Genomic DNA, 27322 nt, shown 5'->3' with positions numbered 1-27322 from the left:
CTGTATCCTAAAGGGTAAAAATTGGAGGCTTTGGAGAACAATTAGATAGAAGATTTCCCAGACACACAAAGACTAGACTGCTGACCGGCTATTGCACATCACACTTCCGGTTGGGAACACCACTTCTGTGGTATCGTGGCAGTCAGTCATAGAGAGCACTTACCCATGCAGTCTGCACCTGGCAGCGCTGTGCACAGTTGTATAGGTATTCCGCTGACATGACATACATTTCTGGCACATTTGGTGGCTGCAGATCTACAGTCAGCGCCGGCTTTAGGGCAGTGCGTCCGGTGCTGCTGCACTGGGCGCTTACCTGTGGAGGGGGCGCTGACTTCAGAGGGGGGGGAGGCGCTTTGTTTAGCAATAAATTATGACTGGAGAGATGATGGGCACTTTTGTCCGTTGGTAGTGAGAGAATCCGAGGAGGCGGTCATGGGGTATGGGAGTGCCAAAAATTATTGTCGCACTGGGCGCTGCCAGCGCTAAAGCCGGCCATATCTACAATTCATTAAATCATAGTTAAGGGATTTGATGGCGTTGTGCTCAGTGGATTGTGAGACATTAACAAGCGTCACTGAGATGAGATTGTTTAGCAGATCAGCGTTCGGGGATCTCAATCAATCTGCTGCAATATATGGCTGGAAAACGAGATTCTCGTGCATATATTGATTTATGTTACGCATCATGCTGTTTAAGTGGTGAGATTAAACGTGGCAAGAAAATATTTTCAATCATATTAGTTACTAGTGCGCTCCTATTAGTAAAACTGCAGGTAAAGAAATATCTTAGTATATAGCTCGACCTTCCTCAAAGGGCATTTTACATTCCAGTTGTAGAGCCATCATTTTTCACACTACTGCTCGATCATGTTTCTGAAGTAAAATACCTTAATAAACACTTTAACATTCGATCTTTAAATAGTGCCCACAAAATAATCACACCACTTACTGTGGTTCTCCTAGAAATAAAAAAAATGAAGGATTAAAATGTATGAATTCATTCGAATCAATAGTAATTACTCAGAACCCATTGCATGCCGTCTTTATTTAGCTTTTGCGCCTACTACAGAAGGAGTGACAAAGAATGCATCAATCAGCCTTGATTAAGCTTTAGGAACAGTGCGGATAAAATAGCTGTGACATGTTCCCTTGATTGGGAACACAAGAATCATCTGTGAGGCGCAGCATAAATCCGCAACAAGCAGTGAGAAAGGAGCAAGGTCTGGGCATGTACATACAGCACAGGGCTGAAAAAATATGTGGATAAAAATGTTGAGGTTAATATGAACCACAGGTTATTTTGATGGATTTATTTCAGATTATCATTTTTCAGCCTGTCTGTTTCATTGAAGAAGTTGACCAAAAAAGTTTAAACCAACATTGGTTTGACTGAGCAATGCAGCCAAATATGTTTGTTCCCTCTGAACGGATACAGGCCTCATGGGTGCAGCTTGACATGTTCACCCCACTCGAGGAAAACAGCCAAAATTGTGACAAATGTGAAGAAACACCTCAATGCCTTTCAATTTTCCTATACGGGTTCCTTTTCCAACCACTCTTTACCCAGATCCCACAATTCCTCCCTCCTAGCCACATTCTTCTGTCCTTTTTTGAGCTCATCAGTGAAATGATGCCTAAAATCATATGAAACAGTAAGAAATAGACCTAAGCCTTGGCATACTTATTTTACACAACTCTTTGAGAAAACAGAAAAGCACTGGATGGAAAACTTGAATTATCATGAACAGCTGGTAATTAATATGATGGTTGTTTAGGATTTTGGTTGTTGTGATTCCCAATGTATCCCAATATAGGCCTGGGTAGTCTCCTAACCTTTTACCTACATTTACCCTGCCATTGTACTACATAACGATTTTGGTGCTGACCTTTTACCTAGTTAGGTGCTGCATAAATGTTGTGTGACTAGCCTCATTTAGTATGCATGAGGATTCTCAGACTCACAGCAGGATTACCATCTTCTGCATGATAACTGTGTATAAGGTTCATCACTATCGTCATCCTCAGCTGACATGACACACCAAGGTAGAACCCCTGAGGGTACCTTTTGGGTATATAAGCACCACATCTTTGCTGACAGGCAGAAGAGAAAGACTTCCATGCACACAAGCTGACACAAGGCGATGAGGTCCCTGCATGCAGATACTCCAGCACACAGTGGTCTGACATCCCTCACAGGGTGTCCAGCTCGAGACCAAGATGGGGTCCTTCATTCTCTCACATCAGGTAATGGGGTTGGCTCTATCCTAACAGGATTCTTGGCTATACACCTACATACATGCTAGGTACATTTAGGTACATCTAGTTAGGGTTAGCATCGTAGGAGTACGCATTATTACTGTCTTGTATTTAAATGTCTGCATATATTCATTGTTTTAGCACTGTGCTAGAATTCTACCATCTATTTGCTCTGTTGGTGCTTATAGCCGTATATATCAGTTTCTGTCTTATGGTTGTTACAGCACACGCATTTTACACTAGAATGACGTTGGTTCAATAAATGCTTATTGAAAACATCCCCATCGTTTATTAGCACGAGTGACTGAGCAAAAAGTACTGTACTGTTTCCACGATCCCTGAGGGGTCTGGGTTGTCTTGTTCGATAGTTGCCAGAAATTATATTCTCCTCGGTAAGAAGAGCTCATAGTGGCACTGTGAGCTAGCTGGTATACAGGCAAACATATCTGGAGGGGGTGTCTGTAATCGGTCTGGACACCAATCCCATAGTGTAGATTGTTAAGCGCGCAGATCCTATATAGATTTATAGGACCTACACGACAAGGGGAGCCGAAGAACCATTGTAAATTGGAGGTCCTCCTAATTCATAACAATAACTGTTCCCCCACTCCTTTGAAATGTGGGAGTAAAACCAGATTTAAACCAATAGAGCCACATTTGACTCTTCCAGTACACATCTTTGACTTGGCAGGTCACAGTGATGCCCCTCTTCCATAAGTAGATTTCCTGGCTCGAAACCACCATGCAAGGTCCCAGGTATTGTATTATAAGTAGGGAAATCAATATTGGCCGTGACACGTAGGGAAAAAAATTGCTGGGTGCAAGGGCCAATCATTATTTTGTTTTCAGGCAACAAACCCTACACTTCAGGGACTTGTTTCTGGAAAACAACTTACTTTACAGAGCATGCACAAGAAACAGGGTGGTGCAGCTTGGTTCCTTATTGCAAGCAGGCAAGGAATTCATGCCTGGGTGTCCTCACAAAATCTAGGCCAACTTACTTTCGCAGCATTGCATTTGTGCTTGCCTTTGCCATTATAGAAGGGATCCAACAATATGCAAATCAGCATTAGTCACATGTTCCGGCAGGAAGAAGACTATTCACATTGGTACATTTATGTATGAGTTAATCTGCACATGTAAAATTACTCTATCGCTTCTGAGTACATTTACTATTTTTGGCTATTCACCGTTTACAAGTGTAAAGTATTCAAAAGTTTAGACTTCCATTTCCCCTCCCCTTGAAATATGAGGTAGAGTCAGTAAAAATTTTAAATACAACGGTAAAGTTACTACTGGTAGTGACTTAAAGATCAGATTTAATGTTCTGCTCATTGGGCAGAGTCCTCTGCAATCAGGTCCAAGATATCTCCATGGTAAAGTTTAAGAATTACAAAGTTAGATTTTAATGTTAATTAATTTTATATATGTTGTTTAAATATAGACAAATTTGTAAAACAAAATGCCATGGAATCAGCTACATTTTAAATGAATTTCCTAATAAATGTAATTATATTAAATTAAATTAAAATTATTTAAAAATGTTGTTTAATTGAAGCCCTCCTAAAATATAATGTTGCTAATTATTTATGTGTTAAAAGTTACAAAAATGTATATAAAAATTAACTTAATTTTAATTATGTTTTTCAAAAAATAAAGTTACATGTATTTTTAAATTGAAAAGGGTATTTAAAATATTTAAAAATAAATAATTATGAATACTTTATATTTAACTTTTTAATGTTAAAATATTTTTATATTTTTTTTGTAAAAAATTAATTTGTTAATTTCTTTTACCATTATTTCTTATGGGTTTTTATTTTAAGTACCTACCTCCATTATATTCTATTGGAGGGTGGTGCAGTGCCTGGGAGTGAATGTGGATGATGCTGGACTTACTCCAGCTCTGAGCTGGAGGATGTTTATGACTGTTTCGGGTGGTTTTTGGCTGTAGTAACTGTAAAAGTACAATTTGTGAATAGGGAGAGGCTTATTCTTTTGTGGGTGAGTGGATGTCCCTTCCTATATCGCGCACTAGCCTTCTCTTAATGACTCCTTACTCCTCCAAAAATGCCTCAATTTTAGTCTAAAATATTCCCTCGTTTGTCAGCCACGCCCAAGGTCCTTCCCACATTTACAATACGTATAACTATGTGTTCTCTGCTGTTGGGACAGAGATCTCCACACACAAGTGATAGGAGACGTGGAGGCAGAGACCTCTGTTCACAGGTTTGTGAATAGGAGTTTGTAGTACATTAGTAGTACTATTGGAATACTGCCAAACATACTACAATTTGTAGCTTGTGAATAGGTCCCAAAGAGTTTACCCCATTATGCTAGATGATACATTGATTTAAAAAACACCTACAATCCCTGAATGGTTTCAGATTCGTTGCTTCTAATTAGCGAGGTACACTTTAAGACCTTATGATTCTACAAGGTACTGAGATCTCCGCATTTCCACATCACTTTGAGTCACTCACTTAGAAAGCAGAAAAATAACAGCCTCGGACGGTTCTAATATATTATCCAGTAGTATTTGCTCTAGGTGATTTAATGACCATCGTTTTAAGCTAATACAGAAGAGAGCAGTACTTTAAGTGGTTTAAAAATAGTGGGGTGCCCTTGAAGGGGGTTGTCCTTAGAAGCATAATAAGAACCCTTTAAAAGAGCCTGCAGCTATATGAATATGGTGGTGCACATGCCTATCGAGAGAACTCCTCATGGAGATTACTACTTGTACTGGCACAGCAACTTGTTCTAGGGGTCTGAGTTTAGCTGATGGGTATTCCATCATAAATGTGATGGAAATGCTCTCTGCTGTATTACAGGTGCATTAAATCATAACGCAATTGTAATATGGTGGACAGGATAGCCTTAGCATTGTGATGATGTGCCTGTCTAGCAAACTCTGAATCAGGTCCTCAGTCTTATAAAGCTCTCAACGTTGCATCCTCAGAAGATGTTGTCTAAACCCAAAATTCTAATCCTGGCTTTCTCACTTGACCTAATAGTCTGGTTCTGGAATTTTCTGGAAAACATTTCCCAGTGTCTCAATTTGATTACCTGAAAAACTGACTATTCAGAGAAATCAGGTGAGCATCAATATATAAAAGCAGGCGCCTTAGTCTCTTTTATATTCCAGTTTAACTTTGCAATATTCTTTTGTGCTAAATCATCTACAGCCACATTGGTGCTCTAGGTATGTCTATATGTGGGTGAGTGGGTGAAGGGATGAATGAATGAATTTGGGTACAAAGAGGACAGACCTATGGAGGAATGAATGGGATTTTATATCAAGACCCGTAGGCCAATATAATGCAGTAAATCCTTTATTGCCACCACTCAGCAAAATCTTAAAAGCTTCTAGAACCCAGAACATTATAACATTCCAAACATTATGAAAAAAAACAGCAACCAGTTCTCTTCCTTCTTTTATTGCTGCTACTCACTAAGAAAAGTACTATCTGAGGTTTGTTTTATTTTGAAATTGTACTGTATTTAAATTGAGATTACTGTTTTAGAGACAGGTCTGTTTGACTGGGAAGTGCATGGTATATTTTTCCTTGGGGATGGTAGTGCTTGCTTATTAGATACTGCTGTTGATTTTGGGTTATATTTTAAAATCGCCAATTACGCTGTTGTGACAATTTCGAAAAGTTGTAATGTGTTTTTCAATGGTGTAATGAATACTGTTGCTCTTTTTTGACCTACCTCGCAGAGGTCTGCGATCCCAAAGCGTTAGTCTATAGGGGTTGGGGCTCGTGGTACGCGTTGTTATGGTGACGGTCTTGCTTCTTGTTTTGTTGTCTGGTTTCTTGGTTGCACCGGCAGGTTCACCGGGATCGTGGCTGAGGTGCACTTTGTGACGCATTGACGGTGCATTCACAAGGGCGGTCTGGATTAGCTAGACCGCTGCTCGCTGATGTGTTGTTAGACCGGAACCCTTTTGGCATGACAAGGCTCCCGTAGTGGGTGATTCTGTTGGAGCACTCGTTCACGGTCTGACAAAATCGTTTTTATTCTGAGACGGCGCAGAGGTGTTGAAGGTTTAGAAGTTAGTTGTACTTGTAGGAAATTTTAACTGCGCATTAGAGGTTGTCTTGCTCCTGCTAAGCAGGCATTTGTAAGGTAAATTCTTTCTATTTCGGAGAAAATTACTAGTTGGAGTAATCTTTTGCTAAGGGAAATGTGTTTTAGCGCACAGAGGAAGTGATTGTTTTCTTTTAAATAGTGGTCAGATTATTTTTGGATTTGACATTGAACAGGGTGAGGGATCTTAGGAGATCTCTTTCAAATAGAAGCTTAATAGAGAATGGAGAAGAAGTTAGAACTGCTTGCGCATAAATCATCCATCGCAGATGAGGAGCAATTTTGGTCAGCTACTGAGGCAGATGCGTCCAAAATATCTTCAAGGAAAGCTTCATGGAAGAGGAAGCATGTGTCAACCAGCGATGTGCTGGCTAAGAAAAATAAATCTACTTTGGTAGAACATGTTTGCTGTGATCACAGACAAAGGGGTGATGCTGAGGGCATCAAGGATGGGCAGAATGAAGGGCCACAATATGACGGTGGCAAAAAATCAATGGGGTGTAAACACAAGGTGATTATATGTGATGAGACCTCCAGTAGTGCAGAGGTGGAACTCAGTTGTTCGTCAGATTTTGACTCTGAGGATGATGGCTCTGTGAAGCGTAGCTTCCCTAAGGAGGGCAAATGAAAAAAGAATGATGGTTCTATTTTGGACCATTTTGGTCAGCGAACGTTTGACCCTCTATTAATTAAGCACTCATTATCTCCTGAATTGTCCCACTCTAAACATTTGGCGCAATATATTGAGTATTGGATCAGAAGGGTGATACCAAAAGAGGTGCTCGTCAGATTGAGGTCAGAATGCCCAAGGCCCTCTGCAGATAAAAATGTTTTGGCGACACCTGAGCTTGATACGAAAATGATAGCATTTGTTGCTAAAGAGGATCGTGACCGCAGGAAAGGACTCGATAAGGGTTTGAGATCATGACAGGATAGGCTTTTAGTTGTCATGGGCCCATTGACAAATGTTTTGGGAATGGCTGAGGAAGCTTCTATGTACAAAAACCATATTGATGTTAAGAGCTTCAGCAGTGCGTCCAGAGGGCAATTTGCCCTTTATGTAATGCCAATACGGCATTATCAATTGAAAGAAGGAAAAACATCCTGTTGAAAATAGATCCTAAATTAGCAGACCTAGCAGGGAAAGAAGAGGGCCATTCTGCTAATGGTCTTTTATTTGGCAATGCATTCATTAAGAACCTTTCTAGGCATGTGGGAGCTTCTAGCTCCCTTCAGAAATCTCATAAAGAGATTAAGAAAGTGTTTCAGGAGCGTATTTTTGGCATGGCGGGGAGAACAACGAGTCGGTACCTCGGCCATTTCAGCAGATAAAATACAAGTTTAAAATTTCTTGTCAGAGTTATTTGTTAAAGGTTTGGCATACAGGTTGGTGAACTTAGATGAAATAGATCGGCTATTTTGGTGGGTCAAACTGTGGTGAATGGTTTTTCAGGAGGACAGGACGTTATGGTGAAAAGTATGTTAAGACGCATTAGGATTGCTAAACCACCAGGCACTGGATATTCAGCCATCTGGGATGTCTCGAAGGTTCTTATTTTTTTGGAATCATGGAGTGATAATGGTGATTTGAATCATAGGGATTTATATTCCAAGTTTACAATGTTGTGTTTGCTTTCATTCTGTAGGGTCTTTTACTCCTGAAGGAATATGTTTTCATCAAAGACAGAGAGAACTAAGACAAACTCTTCGACACATTTTAACCTTACTTTGATAAGAGGAAAAAGTTGTGTGTGGTTTGGTGTGCAAAGGAATATGAACATAGAATGATGTTGTTAAGACCGTCTGGTGTGGATCAATTACTTATTTCTTTCAGACATCCTCATAAGGCTGTTTCATGACCTACTTTGGCAAGATGAGGGAAAGATATGATGCAGAAATGTGGCGTGGATGTAAGTATGTTTGGTGTGCATTCAGTGAGAGGTGCAGCTACTTCCAAAGCTTGTATGGTAGATGGTAATCTGCAAGACATTTTACATTGGGCTGACTGGTCCTCTGATTTTCTATTCAAATGTTTTTACTTTAAACTGATTGAGAGCACAGCTAGATGTTTGGTTAATAAGCTTTAAACTTGCATAATTTCGACCTCCAGGTTGTGACATAAATTGTAGATTTTCCACAGCCTTGGTGGGCTGAAAATCGGGATTTTATTAAAGACGCAGAAGCTAATAAAGCTAATAAAGCTAATATTATCCCTCTCAGATATTTCTCACCCGTCCCTGATGTTATTTTTTTTTTCACTACAGGTAAAGCTTAAGAATTTGCTGGATTTTCCTTGGAGTGTTTCAATTTCTATGGAGTTTATCGAAAGAAGAATTTGTTTTCAAAGAAGAAGAATTTTTTCGACCTCAAGGAAGCATATTTGCTTCCACGTTTGCAGTTCATAAAATAAGGAAGAGGACTGGTTGCTGAAGGGTTTTATTATAAATCCGGTATTTGTAAAGCGCGTACTACTCACCCTTACGGGTCTCAAGGCGCTGGGGGATGTCGTGAAAATTAAGTGAGCTATTGCCCAGAGTCACACGGTGCTGAGCTGATCTGCCGCCGGAGCCAGGGATCGAACTGTGAGCCCTGTGCCCCGAAGTCAGCTGCCCTGGCTGCTGTACCACACCTCTCCACATTATGTTGGAATGTTTTATTGTTCTAAGTTCTAGAAGCTTTTGAGATGCTGATGAGTGGTGGCAGTAAAGGATTTACTGCATAATATTAGCCTCCATATCTTTAATAAAATCCAGATTTTCAACCCACCAACAATGTGGAAAATCTATGTTTTATCTCACGACCTGGAGTGCGATATTATGCAAGTTTAAAGCGTACATTTTTGAGGCGGGATGGTTGGATGATAAATGGACGAAGACAAACAGATGGGTGCATGGATAGACAGATGGATACATGGATTTACGAGATTTACGAGATTTATGCTACTTTATAATATTTTCTAGCAGACGCATGATGTTTACCTCTTTGTCTCCATGCAGTATTGTGAAAACCTAATCAGGTAACCCTAATTGTATCATAGTCATATATTCATATGCATTAAATTATGATTGTTCTTATATGTATGACCAAGAATGTATTGATGAAAATTAAATATTGATGCCATTTTGCAGGGGTTTGGAACATACAGTAACTATAAATATACTTGATAATTTTCATGGTTCAATCAAGGCCAAAAGCCATGTTGTTCAAGGTTGTATGTTTGCACATTTACTAGAAATGCAACCTTGGTTTCAAACCTTCAAAGTGGAGGAAGCATTTTAGTATAATAATGAGTCCTGTATTGTATTTATGAATTCTATTTTCTCTTTATGGATTTCTTGCAAGTCCTCAGGGAGACGAAACTGCCACTTACTCATTTTTTCTGAAAGTAGCAAGTCTTTGTCATGTGGTTCGGTCCCATAGACGTGGGTTGGGAGAAAAAAATCTATATATATGTATGTAGGTAGGTATAGCTTTATTCGATAAAAATATCATAAGAGCACAACATACAAGAAGTTAAAAAGGATCAAGTAAAACATTTTGAAGAATAAAAGGAATTAATCATAAGTGTGTCTAAATGGACTACATCACATGATATGATACTATGTACAATAGAACAAGAAATTCATTATAAAAGGATTGGTAGAAGAAGAATAAAAAGGTTTATAAAGCTAAGCCTCAACAACATTTCAGTGCATATATGTATGTGTATATTTATGTATGTATACATATATTTATGTACACACACACTATATATATATATATATATATTACCTACTGGCGGTCGCCAGTAGGTAGTTATAGTTAGGACCACGTTTCCATAGGAAATCCGCAACATTCTATTTTGAATAACTTTGGCGCCGGTCGACGAATCCTCGCGAATATTTCAAAATAGGTGGGGCGCTACGCTCCGCTCCTACCCTGAAAGTCTCGGGGGGAATCGTCAAGCGGGGGCTGAGATAAAAGGGGGGTCCCAAAACGCGTTTTTCCCATGCATTTTTCCATAGGACCTTTAGACAGGGCTACAGCCCGAACGGCTGAACAGAATTTAATGAAATTTGGCAGAGAGGTAGTCCCCAGGTCAAGGAAGTGCCCTTTGTAGGTTTGGTGTAAATCTGTTCAGTAGATTCTGAGAAAATAGCCTTTAAATCAATATATATATCTGAGCCAGCTTACGGTGCGCTTACGGTGCGCTTACCGTACGCGTACGGTGGCGTGCGCGAGCGCGATTCTGATTGGCTCTCAGATCTTAGTAAACATTCGAATCGGCCGAAACCAGGAAGCGGCGGCCGCCATTTTCTCTCTCGCACTGAGAGTGTGGATTAAAATACAAAGCACAAAAACATGTAAAGGGGCTGTTTGGACAGCTCCAAAGCACATAGCCATGTTGAGGGAGTCCCCAAAGATCCCCCAAGGCCAAAAATGGAATTTTTACTTTTTCGCTAATTTCGCCGATTACGCTTACCGTACGCGTACGGTAAAAAAATATGTAAAAAAAAAAATTATCCACACTCTCCCCACCCCGTGTGCAAATGGTGCCCGAAGGGCACCATTTGTGCATGGCTTTTAACTGGTGTGAAAAATTAAAATATTACCTTTCAAAACGAAGTGCATCATATGTCCTCCATGTGCGCACGGTGCGCGAAGCGCATCGTGCGTACATGGCCCATCTAGCGTAACGTGGGCACGCGGTGCGCGTAGCGCACCGCGTGCCCACCGTGCGTGCACGGCACTAACTGCGTAAAGTGGGCGCGCGGTGCGCGAAGCGCACCGCGTGCTCACTGTGCGCTAGGACCGTGTTTCCATAAGAAATCTGAAAATTCTATTTTGAATAACTTTGGCGCCGGTTGACGAATCCTCGCGAAATTTTCAAAACTAATGGGGCGCTCCGTTCAGCTCCTACCCTGAAAGTCTCGGGGTGATTCGTCAAGCGGGGGCCGAGAAAAAAGGGGGTCCCAAAATGCATTTTTCCCATGCATTTTCCCATAGGACCTTTAGTCGAAGGTACAGCCCGAACGGCTGAACAGAATTACTTGAAATTTGGCAGAGAGATAGTCCTCAGGTCAGGGAAGTGCCTTTTGCATGTATGGAGTCAATCTGTTCAGTTTTTCCTGAGAAAATTGCAGTTAAAAGCACATAAATATCTATAGCCGCGCACCGTACACGCACGGTGCGCGCACCCTAACGTGCGCGAGCATAATTCTGATTGGTGGTTACATGTCAGTCAACGTTCGAATCGGTCGAAATCAGGAAGTGTCAGCCGCCATTTTGTTTGTTGTGGGTGCGAGAGTGAAAAAGAGAGGTGGCGAACGTGAAAAAGGGGCAGGGTAGAGAGTTCCTGACCCCCTAGCCTTTGCCAGGGGGTCCCTAAAGGACCCCGAAGGGTGAAAAAACATTTTTTTTTTTTTTTTTTAAATCGCGGGGTGCGTGCACGGCGCGCGCAGTGCGTCATGCGCGCACCGTGCGCGCACGATGCGCACGGTGAAAGACATAAAAATAAATAAATAAATAATACATACATTTAAAAAACCGTACAAATACACATAAAAAACCATAGGTTTAACACACGTTATAGTTAGGAATTAGCATTTAAAAAACCTTGCAAATTTACTTTAAAAAAACATAGGTTTCACACATGTTATAGTTAGGTGGACATTTCACTCGTAAAAAACCAATGAAATTCCACCGTTATAGTTAGTTCAGATAACTATAACTCGCGCGACCGCCACTCTATCACAAGGAAGATGCCATCAGTGATGTCATGAGTGATGCCACTGATCATGTCATGAGTGATGTAATATGTGACGTCATGAGCACTGGATTGCGGGCGCGCGAGTTATAGTTATCTGAACTAACTATAACGGTGGAATTTCATTGGTTTTTTACGAGTGAAATGTACACCTAACTATAACATGTGTGAAACCTATGGTTTTTTAAGTGAATATATATATATATATATATATATATATATATATATAATATATATATATATATATATATATATATATATATATATATTATCTACTGGCGGTCGCCAGTAGATAGTTATAGTTAGGACCGTGTTTCCATGGGAAATCTCAAAACTCTATTTTGAATAACTTTGGCGCCGGTTGACGAATCCTCGCGAAATTTTCAAAACTAATGGGGCGCTCCGCTCAGCTCCTACCCTGAAAGTCTCAGGGGGATTCGTCGAGCGGGAGCCGAGAAAAAAAGTGGGTCCCAAAACGCGTTTTCCCCATGCATTTTCCCATAGGACCTTTAGTCGAAGGTACAGCCCGAACGGCTGAACAGAATGACTTGAAATTTGGCAGAGAGGTAGTCCTCAGGTCAGGGATGTGCCTTTTGCATATATGGAGTCAATCTGTTCAGTAGTTCCTGAGAAAATTGCAGTTAAAGCACATAAATATTTATAGCCGCGCACCGTGCGCGCACCGTGCGCGCACCGTGCGTGCACCCTAACGTGCGCGAGCGTAATTCTGATTGGTGGTTACATGTCAGTCAACGTTCGAATCGGTCGAAATCAGGACGTGTCGGCCGCCATTTTGTTTGTTTTGAGTGCGAGAGTGAAAAAGGAAGGTGGCGAACGTGAAAAGGGGGCAGGGTAGAGAGTTCCTGACCCCCTAGCCTTTGTCAGGGGGTCCCTGAAGGACCCCGAAGGCAGAAAAAAACATTTACATTTTTTTTTTAAATCGCGTGGTGCGCGCATGATGCGCGCACCGTGCGCGCCTGCGCGGTGAAAAACCTTTAAAAAAAAAATTTAATACGTAGTTTATTGTAAAATAAATATATAAAAAATATAATAATAAATACATAACTTAGCATTTAAAAAACCGTACAAATTCACTGAAAAAACCATAGGTTTCACACACGTTATAGTTAGGAATTAGCATTTAAAAAACCTTGCAAATTCACTTAAAAAACCATAGGTTTCACACATGTTATAGTTAGGTGGACATTTCACTCGTAAAAAAACAATGAAATTCCCCCGTTATAGTTAGTTCAGATAACTATAACTCGCGCGACCGCCACTCTATCAAAGGGATGATGTCATCAGTGATGTCATGAGTGATGCCACTGACCATGTCATGAGTGATGTAATATGTGACGTCATGAGCAGTGGATTGCGGGGCACACGAATTATAGTTATCTGAACTAACTATAAAGGGGGAATTTCATTGGTTTTTTACGAGTGAAATGTCCACCTAACTATAACATGTGTGAAACCTATGGTTTTTTAAGTGAATATATATATATTTACATACACGTTACCCAGTGGCAGTTGCTACAGGGTAGGCATAGTTAGGACCCAGTTTCCATAGGAAACTCACTTTTGATTTTGAGATGATCCTTTAAGGTGGTCTGAGAAAAAAACTGGGGTCCCAAATTTATTTTCCCCATGCAGTTTCCATATGAAATTTTGAAAAGGAATCACTTAAAATTCATCAGAAAGCTAGATCCTGGTCCAGAAACTTTGGGGTATATTTTCAAGAAAGTGTGATAACCATCGCAAGTTACTTAACACAACCCTCAACATCGCAGTCCATCATGGGAAATTTACGCCTTGTTAACCAGGTATTCACAACACGGCGGTAGTCACCAGACAATGCTTCAAATGGCCGCTTTAAAATCAACGCCACGCCGCAAAAATGCGAAACACAAACGCAAAAAAAAACAGCGATGAGGCCAATCGCGATACAAAAATCAGCAAAAACCAGCAACAGGCCTGCAATCCACACGCGTCAGACAGGAACAATCACAATAAAAGGTGAAAAAAACCAGACAAACAAATGTTAAACTGCAGCGAAGAACTATAGATGTTGCAGGAGCAAGTACGGAGGAGAACCAGAACCCCACAAACCCCCCCGGAGGACCTGCCCAGGACCTAGGGGTCAGGTAAGGCCAAGGAGAAGAAGAGTAGGAAGAAGCACTTCAGTCCACAGGAGAACAGGATCCTGATAATGGTGGTGGTCGAACACCTTCAGCAACTGTTTGTCACCTCCGCTGTGTCATTGGCGACAAAAAATGGACTATGGCAGGCCATCGTGTCAAGGTGAATGCAGTCGGAGTGCTGAAGAGGACAATGGATGAGGTCATGAGGCGCTGGAATGACGTCAAGCGCAAAACCAAGCTGAAACTCGCCAACAACCGGAAGGCAGCAATGCAGACTGGAAGTGGCAGTCCTGCACCACAGGAGAAGCTGAACGACATGGAGGAAATGGTGAACACAGCCATCAGTGGGGAGATGGTGGCAGGAGTTGGGGGACCGGACACTGCTCAACAGGACCGGACATAACAGCAAGAGGGTGAGTGACGACCAGGGACTGGGGGGACGGGGTAGATGGGCACAATGGCACACATACACAATTAAGTAGAGCACAGCTGTGGACAAATCATACCCCAGACCCCAACTCCCACCAAGAGAACTATGTACCCAAGTATGCAACATTTCAGCTCTGTATGAGCACAGAAGTCAGAGGCACACCGCATGTAAGGGATAAGGGGCAGCCAAATCAGAGCTGCAGGGGCGACTCCCCCAAAATGCGGTACAGACACATCATGTGCACAGCACATCAACATTGACAACGAAGTGGCACAATCCGCAACACATTCACCACAGAACAGAGGACACAACTGGTGCCATCTGGGTATAGACACTGGCCAATCACAAGTGGCAGTGCAGATAATTGTGAGTTGATAATGTACAAGTACAAACACACAGCAGTGATGTTGTCGAAATGTCCACAGTCCCGCAGCAAATGGACAGCCCCTCCGAAACAGCCACGATTTACACAGTCATGCAGTCTGAATGTAAACATGTACAATGCGACAACACACATGCGAACACATTGTGAAACTGCATCTCCCTTTCACATTGCAGAGGGACAGTCACCACCTCCTGCAGAGCAGTCCCAACCTGTTATCTCTGATGACGAAGAGGACCATGACAGCTTTGACTCCGACGCCCTCCGAGAGTTCATTGACAGTCTCTGCAGCACACCTCCAGGAGCAGGGAAGCCCAGCTGCAACGAGGAGAACCCACCCCCTGCACAGACCACACTGAAGGCATCACCCACCACCACGACTGCCTCCCAGGACCCCCATGAAGAACACATGGCCTTCCAACGCCATGTGTCGGGATGCCAGGAGCAGCTGGCTGAACAGGTGCGAGTGGGCTTCGACTGCATGGCAGACAAACTAGATGCCTGTCATGGGTGTCTTGGACCACTCACAGTCCCTAATGGACACCCACAGTCCGCTCCATGCTCTCCAATGAACCATGGCTGACGTCACTAGAGGCCTGACTGTGAGACAAGAACGACTGTCTAGTCAGAGTGACTCCAGCGAGCTCGCCTGGGAGTTGGGACTCATGCGGAGGCTCATGGAGAACATGGAGCGGGCCAATGCGAAAGAGCGGCTGCCACGGCTGCACACCGGCGAGAGGTAGCTGGGTTCCACAATGACCTCAAAACAATCCTCATGGCATTGCTGCCACAAGGCCTGGCGCAGATGCATGCTGCTGCTACCACTACATCCACATCTCCGCCCCCTAAAGTGAAAGTGCCACACAGTGCGGCAGACATTCCACCTCCAGCCCCTGAGGTGTCACGGCCACACAGGGCTGGGGAAAGTCCAGCACCACCCACATGTGAGGCACATGAAACAGCAGAGGGCAAAGATGCGGATGAATCTGCCCTCGTGGTCAGAAGGAATCACTAGCATCCATCTCCAAATCATGGCCGGTTTCAGCTTGGTTCTGCCCTCTGCATCATCACCTTCCAATGTCCCCCCATAAACTCTGTGACACTCGACTCGGACCTCGACATGGACTGCCATAACCTGTTTGATCGCCAATGACACTGCTATCAGACTGCGGACTGAACTCTCCACTTCCTTTGGACTGGCCATTCCCTGAATGACTCTGGCTGGCCCTCCACGGGCCAACATTTGAAAGTGGGGTTTGCATGGCCCTGTACTGCTCCAGATGCAACACTCCACTGAATGTGCATTAAACATTCCGAATCACACAGATGTGTCGTCTCCATGGTCTTTCAAATGTGGTAGCATGGATGAATGTGGGGTCAGTGAATTACTCTTACGTCCATGTGGCTCATGTCGTTGGACTTGGGTCACAGGGTGACACATTGTCGATTGTCGTCCGGGTGGTGCGGACGCAACAACAGTGACAATCACAGTTTTTACTTCCTTGTCTAGCCCCGTACCGAACCACGCACAGACCCCCGGGGTCATTGTTCAAACCCTTACGCTGAAGTGGCATACGCCAGGCCAGCCCACTAAGCTTACGCTCCAGGGGGGGACAACAATGCCACATGTGCCAGGACTCCCCTGTAGTGATCTGCTGCTCACAGGTCTAGTTGTCAGCATGCCACGGCCACTGACTCACAGCTAGTTTCCACCCACACCACACCCATCCAGCACACGCGACACAGCACATGTGACCCTGCCAATAAAAAGGGCCGGGCGCACATGCACGACGCCATTTCCAACCTCTCTCGGGGTGTATCTGTGTGGTGTGCATGTAGGCATGGGGGCCCAGGGTCCTGCAACATCACATTCCGCAGGCCCGGAGGGGACATGATAGTGTCCGGACCACGATACCCAATCATAGAGGGTCCATGTCTGTAGGGGCACAGACTTGGTGGCACTGGATACACTGCGGCCGGCACAAGCACACCGCCACAGGACAGTGACTTTCGGTGCACTGAGGTAGGGGCACTTTAAGTGCTGGACCGGGTGCAGCGTGCGATGATGCCCCGTCCTGGCAGTCCGGACGGCTCAGGTTTTGTGTGCCCTGCTGGACCGCAGTGTAGGCCTGAGCCAGCGGGCAGCGCGGGTCTACCGCCACGTGGTGTTGCCTCCTGGATCACAGAGTTAGTGGCACCTATGAGGCTGAGCGGGTGTGCAGCCTGCGATGAGGCCGAGTGCACTGGTATGTCCTCTGCCATGGAGTAATCAAGACCCAGCACCAAATGTGAGACCTAGTGGCCTGCGGAGCGTGGCTGCATGATGTGGAGGATGCCATGTCTGCGGGCCCCGGGCTTCTGACTTGCAGCGGCACGTGGTGGGCCTGCTTTTCTACACGCCTATGGCGAAAGGTGAGCAGTGAGGCCTGGGTGCGCAGGGGCGGGCATGCACCGATGTGCAGCGGGAGGGGCTGGGGTGCATATGCCTGGGTGCGCAGGGGCGGGCATGCACCGCTGGGTAGTGGGAGGGGCTGGGTGCATCTGCCTGGGTGCACAGGGGTGGTCAGGCAATGATGTCTTGTGCAATTGTATATACTTTGCCATTCAGGTATCTGGACTCAGTTTGAGATGGCGGGTCTGTCTCAGATATGGGACCTGGTGAACTGCACTACATATCGGCACATGGTTGGAGACACACCGGTGGCAGCAGGTGGGCAATGTGGCCTGGGTGCACAGTGTCGGCACTCTCTCTCCCTGTCCCTCTCTTCTTTTCGCTAGCTCTCTCTCCCCCTATCTGTTCATATATCCCTCTCTGTCCGTCTATCTCTCTCTCCCCCTCTCTGTCCGTCTATTTCTCTCTCTCCCCCTCTCTGTCCGTCTTTCTCTCGCTCCCCCTCTCTGTCCGTCTTTCTCTCACTCCCTCGCCTTCGCTATCTCTCTCCTTTGCTTTCTCTCTCCTTCACTCTCTCTCTCCTTCGCTCTCTCTCTGTCCTTTGATGTGTGCAGGACACACCTTCTCATCATGATTTTTGTCTTGCAGGCTGTGACCTACGGATTGTCCCGAGGGGAGCCGACATGTGTCGTCATTTCTGTTCTGTGATTATTTTAATACATTTTCATTTGTTGCTTCGAAGGTGAATGCGTGATGCTCTTTTTTGTGCTGACCCATGCATGTCACCAGATGTGATTGTGCGACATCATGCTGGTTATTTGGTATATGATTCTGTGTGATTGATGTGACATATCTTTGTCCGGGGGTGGGTGGGGGGTGCCCGGAGTGGGGCCTCGGGGGGGAGAGGTGGGGTCCCGGGGTTGATGGCAGTGGGTGTTGTTGCCCTCTTGGAGCTCCGGGATGCATGGTATGTGGCTCAATGTCATCTGTTGTTCTTCATGTGTGGCTCTGGGCTGGGCTCTCTTTTTTGGTGCAGGTTGTAGTCCGACTTTGCACCAGTTCGGAGCAGGTGTTAGTTTCTTGGTGCTAACGTGCCTTATCGCATGTTTTGTGATCTTATCGCAGATCAGGCTGGTCGTTGTGAATGTTGCGGAGTGGTGTTGTAGCGGCTTTTTGCTCCGGAACGCCTGCGCATCTCATTAGCGATAGTTGCCGGGGTCATCCATGGCGATATTTTTTGCGGCTGCTATCACTGGAAAACTGGTGATATGGGCTGTTTGCACCAGCTTGTGAATGGGGTGGTAAGTTTATATCAAATTTGGCTGCGTTAAGGTGCCGATAACTTGGCGATAGCTCCTTGAGAATATGGCCCTGTGTTTTTTGTGATTTGGTGGACATCAGTGCCGTAGTTTTTGAGACATTAAAGTAAAGGTATGTATTATTCACACTGCACACAGATGATATTATGTGATTAGCTGCCACTACATCAACAAAGATGTGGCAGGAGCTCTTTTAGGACTGAGGGACTCAGTGCCCTGTCCTGGAAAAAAGTTTTTAAAAAACATAGCCCTGGTGAGTTGGTCTGAGAGGCCAAACCCCCCCCCCCCCCCCCCCCCGGGGGAAACATACTTATTTTTCATTGGTGAAGCAGATCTGCAAATTCATGACACAGAAAATAAAAGGAAGCTATCTACTTCACTTTTTTAATATGAGCCTCCTGGGGTGGGCCAGGGCCTGGGGGTAGCTTGAAATATATTTTGATGGAGAGGGAGTGTGCACCTCTCCAAGCCTTATAGAATGCTTGTGGATACCATCCTCGAGGCTAGTACCATTAATTAGGTGATGGAGTTGTGTGCCCCCCTCACTTGGCCTCATTAAGGCCCCTTGGACCCCATTACATGGGGCCAATACTGTTAGTTAGGGGAGGCAGTATGCACCCTCTCACCTAGTCGCACTTCGGCCCCCAGGACCCTATTCCCAGGGGCCCAATGAGAGAAATGTCCGGGGAACCCCATCCCTCAGGACACTGGTATTTCTTCCCAGGAGGGTGCAGGCATTCCCTGCCCGTACTCTCCCGGGCAGGGTACACAAATTTGCTCCTCTCTGGTTGGGAGTACCGAAAAGCTGCTCAGAGGAAGAGTGCTGTTTGGGGAGCCGTCAGGGGTGATGGGGGCCATTGGGATCCCCCTGCAGCCCCCGATGACTTGGACATGTTGTTGTGGGTGCCCCATGTGGACACTGATCTACCCACTTAAAAAACAAAATGCTGGCACCCAGTTTAGATGCTGACTCTGAACCCACATGGCTTTGTGGCTCCCCTGCAGCCATCAGCATCTTGGACATGTTGTTTTGGGTGCCCTGGGTGGGTACCAGGGCACCCACTTAAAAAAACAATGTCAGCTCCCTCCGGCACCTGTTATGGCTGGCTGGGAGCTGCAGGCCTTTGGGCTCCCGCCCCGACCCCCAACTTAGAAATATAAAAAAGTGTGGGTGTCCTGGGTAGCCACTGGCCCACCCAACCATTTTAAAAAATGGAGAAAAAAGAATAAATTAGCGACAAAAGACACTCATTTATTATTTACTGCTCCAGCAAAAAGGGCCCCAGAATGCCCTGCAAGGACTTTTCAGTCATATTTGCATGTTCCCAATGCTGCCCCTAGAAGGGGCAGGGGGCCCAATAAATATTTTTGTAATTTTCTGGAGAACTGCAGGGAACACAGCAGCCGCCAAGCAACATTTAAAAAAAAAACAAAGTAAGCCTCATGAGTCATTGAAACCTTGACCACAGGAAAGCTTACCAGATTTTTTTAAGCACTTCAAGCTGGAGCTGTACGATCTTCAGCTGGAGTCCAGGGACCCCTTGTGGTTAGTTCTATGACTGTACTTTATAGCCTGAAAAATGTTAGAAAAAGACTCAAAGGCATGTTTAATGTTTTTATTTAAAAATGCTTTATTAAGAAACATGTTGTGACAATCACTATTAAACATCTAATTTGTGTATTAAAAAAACCCATTTGATTATAGTCAGTGGTGACTTACTTTTTGTCAAAGTCAATATGTTTGCACTATATATGTTGATGTGCTGACTCCTTGATAACGCCAATAGGCCACCTTCTTTTTATATTTTGGTGTTTTGAAACTTTGACAAAACAGTAGGTCTGCCATACTTAAAATTACACTGTTTATTGCCTGCAAAGGGGTGGGTGCAGGGCCTGGCCACAGGGGCCCAAGCCCAAGCCATGCATGGCCTTCAGATGGGCGAGCACTGTGAATTACCTCCCATATTACATCACTCATGTCATGTTCGATGACATCACTGATAACATCACTGCAACATCGGAAATTACATCATTGACATCATGACAACAACACTGTGCATTATAGGGGCACAAGTTATAATTCTAACAAGCAGACTGAAACATGTGCTATCAACACAAACAGCAGTCTGTCAGTTAACACCCCAATGTACTCCTATAGCTTTCCACAGTGCTCTATTAAACAAGCACTAACATTTGTGTTTTTGACAAAATGTGGCACACTTGAAGCCATCTTGATGGAATCAAAACTATAAAACTTGAAGTATTTTCTTAAGAAATGAACAGAAGAGGTGTTTGGTTTTGTCATTGAAATTATGGTTAGTGTTCTAACAAACTAAAATGAGGACACATTTGCTAGGAGTGCTCAAAAGTATTTTATATCCATGTCAGTAAAACATTTTGACAAGCAGAGTAATAAATGTACTTTCAAAACCAGCAGTAGTCTGCCAGTTCACTCCCCAGTGTGCTATTGCAGCTTCCCGCAGTATTCTAATTGAAGACCTAGAGCACTAAAAGTTTTATTTGTGACAATAGTGTGGCACACCTAAAACCATTTTGACGGAATCAAAGTTGTAAAACCTAATGCATTTCCTTTAGAAATTAACAAAACAAGGGGTTATTGTGGTTAGTGTTCTAGAACGCTAAAATGAGGGCAAGCAGGTGAAATGAGCAATGGCAGCACAATGATCCACAGAGTGCAGGAGAGAGGAGGCAGGAGCACGCACTCAGACAATGAAGGGCAGGAGTAGGAGCAGAGGTGGCAAGCTGACTAGGCAGGGCAGACAGCAGGAGTAAACAACCAAACTATAGAATCCAAAATATAGACAGGACAGAATATCGACTCGAAATTGGGGTATGAAATATCGATTTCCATGATATCGAATTTAAAAATATAGATTTCCATAATATCGAGAGAAAAAATTAGTGTTATGTAAGGTAGTATATGTGTTAAAATTATGTATTATTTTTGTAATGTATGTTTAATTTTTTTAGAGTAATGAATGTTATGTAATTTAATTTTTGCGTAATTTAATTCCGTAGCGGGTTGTGGGTTTATAGGGGAATAGGGTGGGAAGTAATTTAATTATAGTAAATTAAATATTAATTTTTATTTATATGTATTGATAATTAATTGATTGATAATTAATTATTAATTGGTATTTAATTTTTATTAATTAGTAATTATTTTTTATTAATTGATTAATTGATAATTATGTTAATTGTATTTGTTATTATTAGGAGCAGGTTGTGGGTTTATTGGGGAATTGGGTGGTAAGTAATTTAATTGTAATAAAGTTAATATTAATTTTTATTTATGTGTATTGATAAACAATTGATAATTAATTATTAATTGCTAATTAATTTTGATTTATTGCTAATTAATTTTTCTTAATTGCTAATTAATTTTTCCTAATTGATTGATTGCTAATAATGTTAATTGTATTTTTTATTATTGGGAGTGGGTTGTGGCTTTATAGGGGAATTGGGGGTGAAGTAAATTAATTGTAATAAAGTCAATATTAATTTTTATTTATATGTATTGATAATTAATTGATAATTAATTATTAATTGCTAATTAATTTTTATTAATTGGTAATTACGTTTTTTCAATGGTAATTCATTTTTATTAATTGGTAATTTTTTTAAATTAATTTTTTATTGGTATTGATAATTAATGTCATCCTATTTTAATATTAAATCATTACTTTCCCTACTGTTGCACTCTCAGGAGTGGGAATAGTAATTTTTACCCTCCCGCTATCCAACGCTTTCCCTACTGTTGCACTCACTGGATTGGGAATAGTAATTTTTACCCTCCCGCGATCTAACGCTTTCCCTACTGTTGCACTCTCTGGAGTGGGAATAGTAATTTTTACACTCCCGCTATCCAACGCTTTCCCTACTGTTGCACTCACTGGAGTGGGAATAGTAATTTTTACCCTCCCACTCTCCAACGCTTTCCCTACTGTTGCTCTCTTTGGAGTGGGAATAGTAATTTTTATCCCTACGCTATCCAACGTTTTCCCTACTGTTGCACTCACTGGAGTGGGACTAGTAATTTTTACGTTCTCACTATCCAACAAAATCTCTACTTTTTTTTACATTACTTTTATTATTTTTACATTTTAAGCTTTTTTATATCATTTTAAGTAGGTTTTATTTAATTGTTTTTAATATTTAATTACTTTTATGTTATTTTTAATACATTTAAAAAATTCGATATATTAGCTAACTATATTTTAACATTCTATATTTTGGAATCAATATTTTAGTACTTACCTGTTTGTAGATAGGGATTCTATATTCTGTACTTCTATATTTTGTAGTCGATATTTTGGACATTCTATATTATGTCCCTCGATATTTAGTCACTGAACCGACAGCAGGGACAGTGGCAGCACGGGAGACTACGGAGGTCGGGGAAGGGGCAGGGATATACTCATGGACAATGGAGAGTGGGGCAGGGGCTGCAAGCTGACCAGTGAGGGTAGTCTGCAGGGCAAATGGCAGCAAAACGGACCACTGAGGGGAGGGGCACACACACAGATAATGGTTGGCAAATGGAAGGGATAGGAGCAGCAAGGAGCCCAGGTAGGGGAGGCCGGCATATCCAGGGGCAGCAAGTTGACCACAGACAACAGGTGGATGGGAAGGGAAAGGGGTAATAAAACGCATGGGCTAACTCAACATAAGGCACATGAAATGTGCTGACAGAATATTACATATTTTCCCTTTTATCAACAATTAGTCCAATACAGAGGTGCCGATTCGGATCCTGGAGAAACCGGGTACGAACCGTCGGTCAGAGCGTTTTCTCCGTCCGACTCGTACCCGGGAAATAAACATTACAAACATGGAAGTACGATTCCCACGGAAACACCATTTCCGTACGAATCGTAAAAAACACCGACCGACGAAAATATACATACGAATGTGATCCGGGAATGCTCCGACGTGACGTCGGGACGCATTCAGGCTGCGGTTCACGAACCAGGAAGTACGATCCGCACCGACGTCACCCCGCACGGATTATATTTTCCGGCTGCCAAAAACAGCCGGGAAATCAGGACGACGCGCACAAGGAGCACCTGTACGCGACGGACAGCCATGGACCCGAACCTACGTGTCATCCCAGCCCTCATAGCAGTCCACCTGCTCTACAGGCACCGACGCAGATGCCGCAGAAGGTCAGAATAACACCCAGGGGCAAAGGGGGGGGGCAGGGGCAGGACACATAACCCCCACACAAGTCACAAATTACACATGCCCTGGACATACCTGACCTGCAGGACCTGGTCACCTCGAGGGGGTGGGGGCGTGTCCAGCAACGCAAGCGTCCGCCACAACGGAAGTGGATGTTGACATGAACCGGCAACACAACAATACCGGTACGTACCGTACCCACGCCTTAAGAGCGTGGGTACGGACCGTACCACGCCCACCACCACGTCACCCCAACAATGGCTAAAGGCCTGGGGACGGGCCGTACCAGCATTGTTGGGTGATGTAGGGGTACGCGTGGTACGACCCGTATCCACGCTCTGAAGGGCTGGGTACGGTGCGTACCCCTACGGCACCCCATTGGGGGTCTGCACCGTACCCAGGCCCTCACACCCGTGTATGAATGGAGCGTACCCCCACCCGTGTATGAATGGAGCGTACCCACATCCCACCAGTGTATGTACGGAGCATACCCACACCCGTGTATGAATGGAGCGTACCCACACCCCACCAGTGTATGTACGGAGCGTACCCACACCCGTGTATGAATGGAGCGTACCCACACCCCACCAGTGTATGTACGGAGCGTACCCACACCCGTGTATGAATGGAGCGTACCCACACCCGTGTATGTCCCGACCGTACATGCCCAGACACAGGAGGGGTGTGTGCAGAGTCCTCCCAGCAGTGCCCAGACACAGGAGGGGTGGGTGCAGAGTCCTCCCAGCAGTGCCCAGACACAGGAGGGGTGTGTACAGAGTCCTCCCAGCAGTGCCCAGACACAGGAGGGGTGTGTGCAGAGTCCTCCCAGCAGTGCCCAGACACAGGAGGGGTGTGTGCCTATCACTCCCAGCAGTGCCCAGACGCAGGAGGGGTGGGTGCAGAGTCCTCCCAGCAGTGCCCAGACACAGGAGGGGTGTGTGCAGAGTCCTCCCAGCAGTGCCCAGACACAGGAGGGGTGGGTGCCTATCACTCCCAGCAGTGCCCAGACGCAGGAGGGGTGGGTGCAGAGTCCTCCCAGCAGTGCCCAGACACAGGAGGGGTGTGTGCAGAGTCCTCCCAGCAGTGCCCAGACACAGGAGGGGTGTGTGCAGAGTCCTCCCAGTAGTGCCCAGACACAGGAGGGGTGTGTGCCTATCACTCCCAGCAGTGCCCAGACGCAGGAGGGGTGGGTGCAGAGTCCTCCCAGCAGTGCCCAGACACAGGAGGGGTGTGTGCAGAGTCCTCCCAGCAGTGCCCAGACACAGGAGGGGTGTGTACAGAGTCCTCCCAGCAGTGCCCAGACACAGGAGGGGTGTGTGCCTATCACTCCCAGCAGTGCCCAGACACAGGAGGGGTGTGTGCCTATCACTCCCAGCAGTGCCCAGACATAGGAGGGGTGTGTGCAGAGTCCTCCCAGCAGTGCCCAGACACAGGAGGGGTGTGTGCAGAGTCCTCCCAGCAGTGCCCACACACAGGAGGGGTGTGTGCCTATCACTCCCAGCAGTGCCCAGACATAGGAGGGGTGTGTGCCTATCACTCCCAGCAGTGCCCAGACACAGGAGGGGTGTGTGCCTATCACTCCCAGCAGTGCCCAGACATAGGAGGGGTGTGTGCAGAGTCCTCCCAGCAGTGCCCAGACACAGGAGGGGTGTGTGCAGAGTCCTCCCAGCAGTGCCCAGACACAGATGGGGTGGGTGCCTATCACTCCCAGCAGTGCCCAGACGCAGGAGGGGTGGGTGCAGAGTCCTCCCAGCAGTGCCCAGACACAGGAGGGGTGTGTGCAGAGTCCTCCCAGCAGTGCCCAGACACAGGAGGGGTGTGTGCCTATCACTCCCAGCAGTGCCCAGACGCAGGAGGGGTGGGTGCAGAGTCCTCCCAGCAGTGCCCATACACAGGAGGGGTGTGTGCAGTGTCCTCCCAGCAGTGCCCAGACACAGGAGGGGTGGGTGCCTATCACTCCCAGCAGTGCCCAGACGCAGGAGGGGTGGGTGCAGAGTCCTCACAGCAGTGCCCAGACACAGGAGGGGTGTGTGCAGAGTCCTCCCAGCAGTGCCCAGACACAGGAGGGGTGTGTGCAGAGTCCTCCCAGCAGTGCCCAGACACAGGAGGGATATGTGCCTATCACTCCCAGCAGTGCCCAGACGCAGGAGGGGTGGGTGCAGAGTCCTCCCAGCAGTGCCCAGGCACAGGAGGGGTGTGTGCCTATCACTCCCAGCAGTGCCCAGACGCAGGAGGGGTGGGTGCAGAGTCCTCCCAGCAGTGCCCAGACACAGGAGGGGTGTGTGCCTATCACTCCCAGCAGTGCCCAGACGCAGGAGGGGTGGGTGCAGAGTCCTCCCAGCAGTGCCCAGACACAGGAGGGGTGTGTGCAGAGTCCTCCCAGCAGTGCCCAGACACAGGAGGGGTGGGTGCAGAGTCCCCCCAGCTGTGCCCATGGAAGGAAAGGGGGTGAGTACACACAGATACAATGGCCACAATTGTCAGGCAGGTGCTCAAAGACCCAGCAGAACACGAAACACATGTGTGCGAGGCTGGGAGTACACACATGCATATTGCGGAAAAGGGAACATGTACACATGAAGTCCTGTCAATATACTCCAGTCACAAGTACAGTGACCCCCAAGGATGACACAAATGATGCAGGTGGAGACCTTGGCCAGCATGCATGGCCAAAGTTGAAGGGGTCCGTCACACACCCAGCAAATGTAGACACAGCACTGCACAAATGTCTTCACAACACCCTGCAGGGAAGATGTCAGGGTCCACAGAGGAAGGTACACACCTTGGGACAATGTCACCATGCAGTAACAGCTTACATGAGCAAAGTTTGATAGCAAATACCGTGTGATGGCACACAGATAACAGGGTCCACCCCACGAACAGCACACTACAACATATCCCAGACACCTAACACATTATCGCCACCCCAAATCATGGAGCAGCACCACCATCAGCAATGCCAGAAAAGCAGTAGTGTGCCAAGGAAAATAAAATAGCTTTATTCAGCAATGTTCTAAAATGAATTGTATGAAGAGTTCCATATGCACAAGGCCCATAGGGCAGTCCATAGTTCCAATCCAGGTGGGGGACACATTGGGATGCGTGTCCCCTAGCTTGCCTGCACAGTTCAGACTACCTTGTCATCCACAGGGGGGGGGGCATCATGTGGGGGGGAAGGACCAGGCACCGCAGGGACAGGAGGGGCAAGGGTAGGTGTTGTGGGTGCAGGGACGGACGACTCCAACACAGGGGGTGGGGCAGCGCCAAAGGTGGATTCGAGCACGGCGCTGCACACTACTGCCAGGTCGCCCAGCGTCTCCCCTGCACCCGAAGGAACCACAGGCCTCAAGGAGGGGGGGTGTC

Source organism: Triturus cristatus, chromosome 5_2 (assembly GCF_964204655.1).
Source record: "Triturus cristatus chromosome 5_2, aTriCri1.1, whole genome shotgun sequence".
NCBI classification, from domain to species: domain Eukaryota; kingdom Metazoa; phylum Chordata; class Amphibia; order Caudata; family Salamandridae; genus Triturus; species Triturus cristatus.
This window is presented reverse-complemented; position numbering follows the sequence as displayed.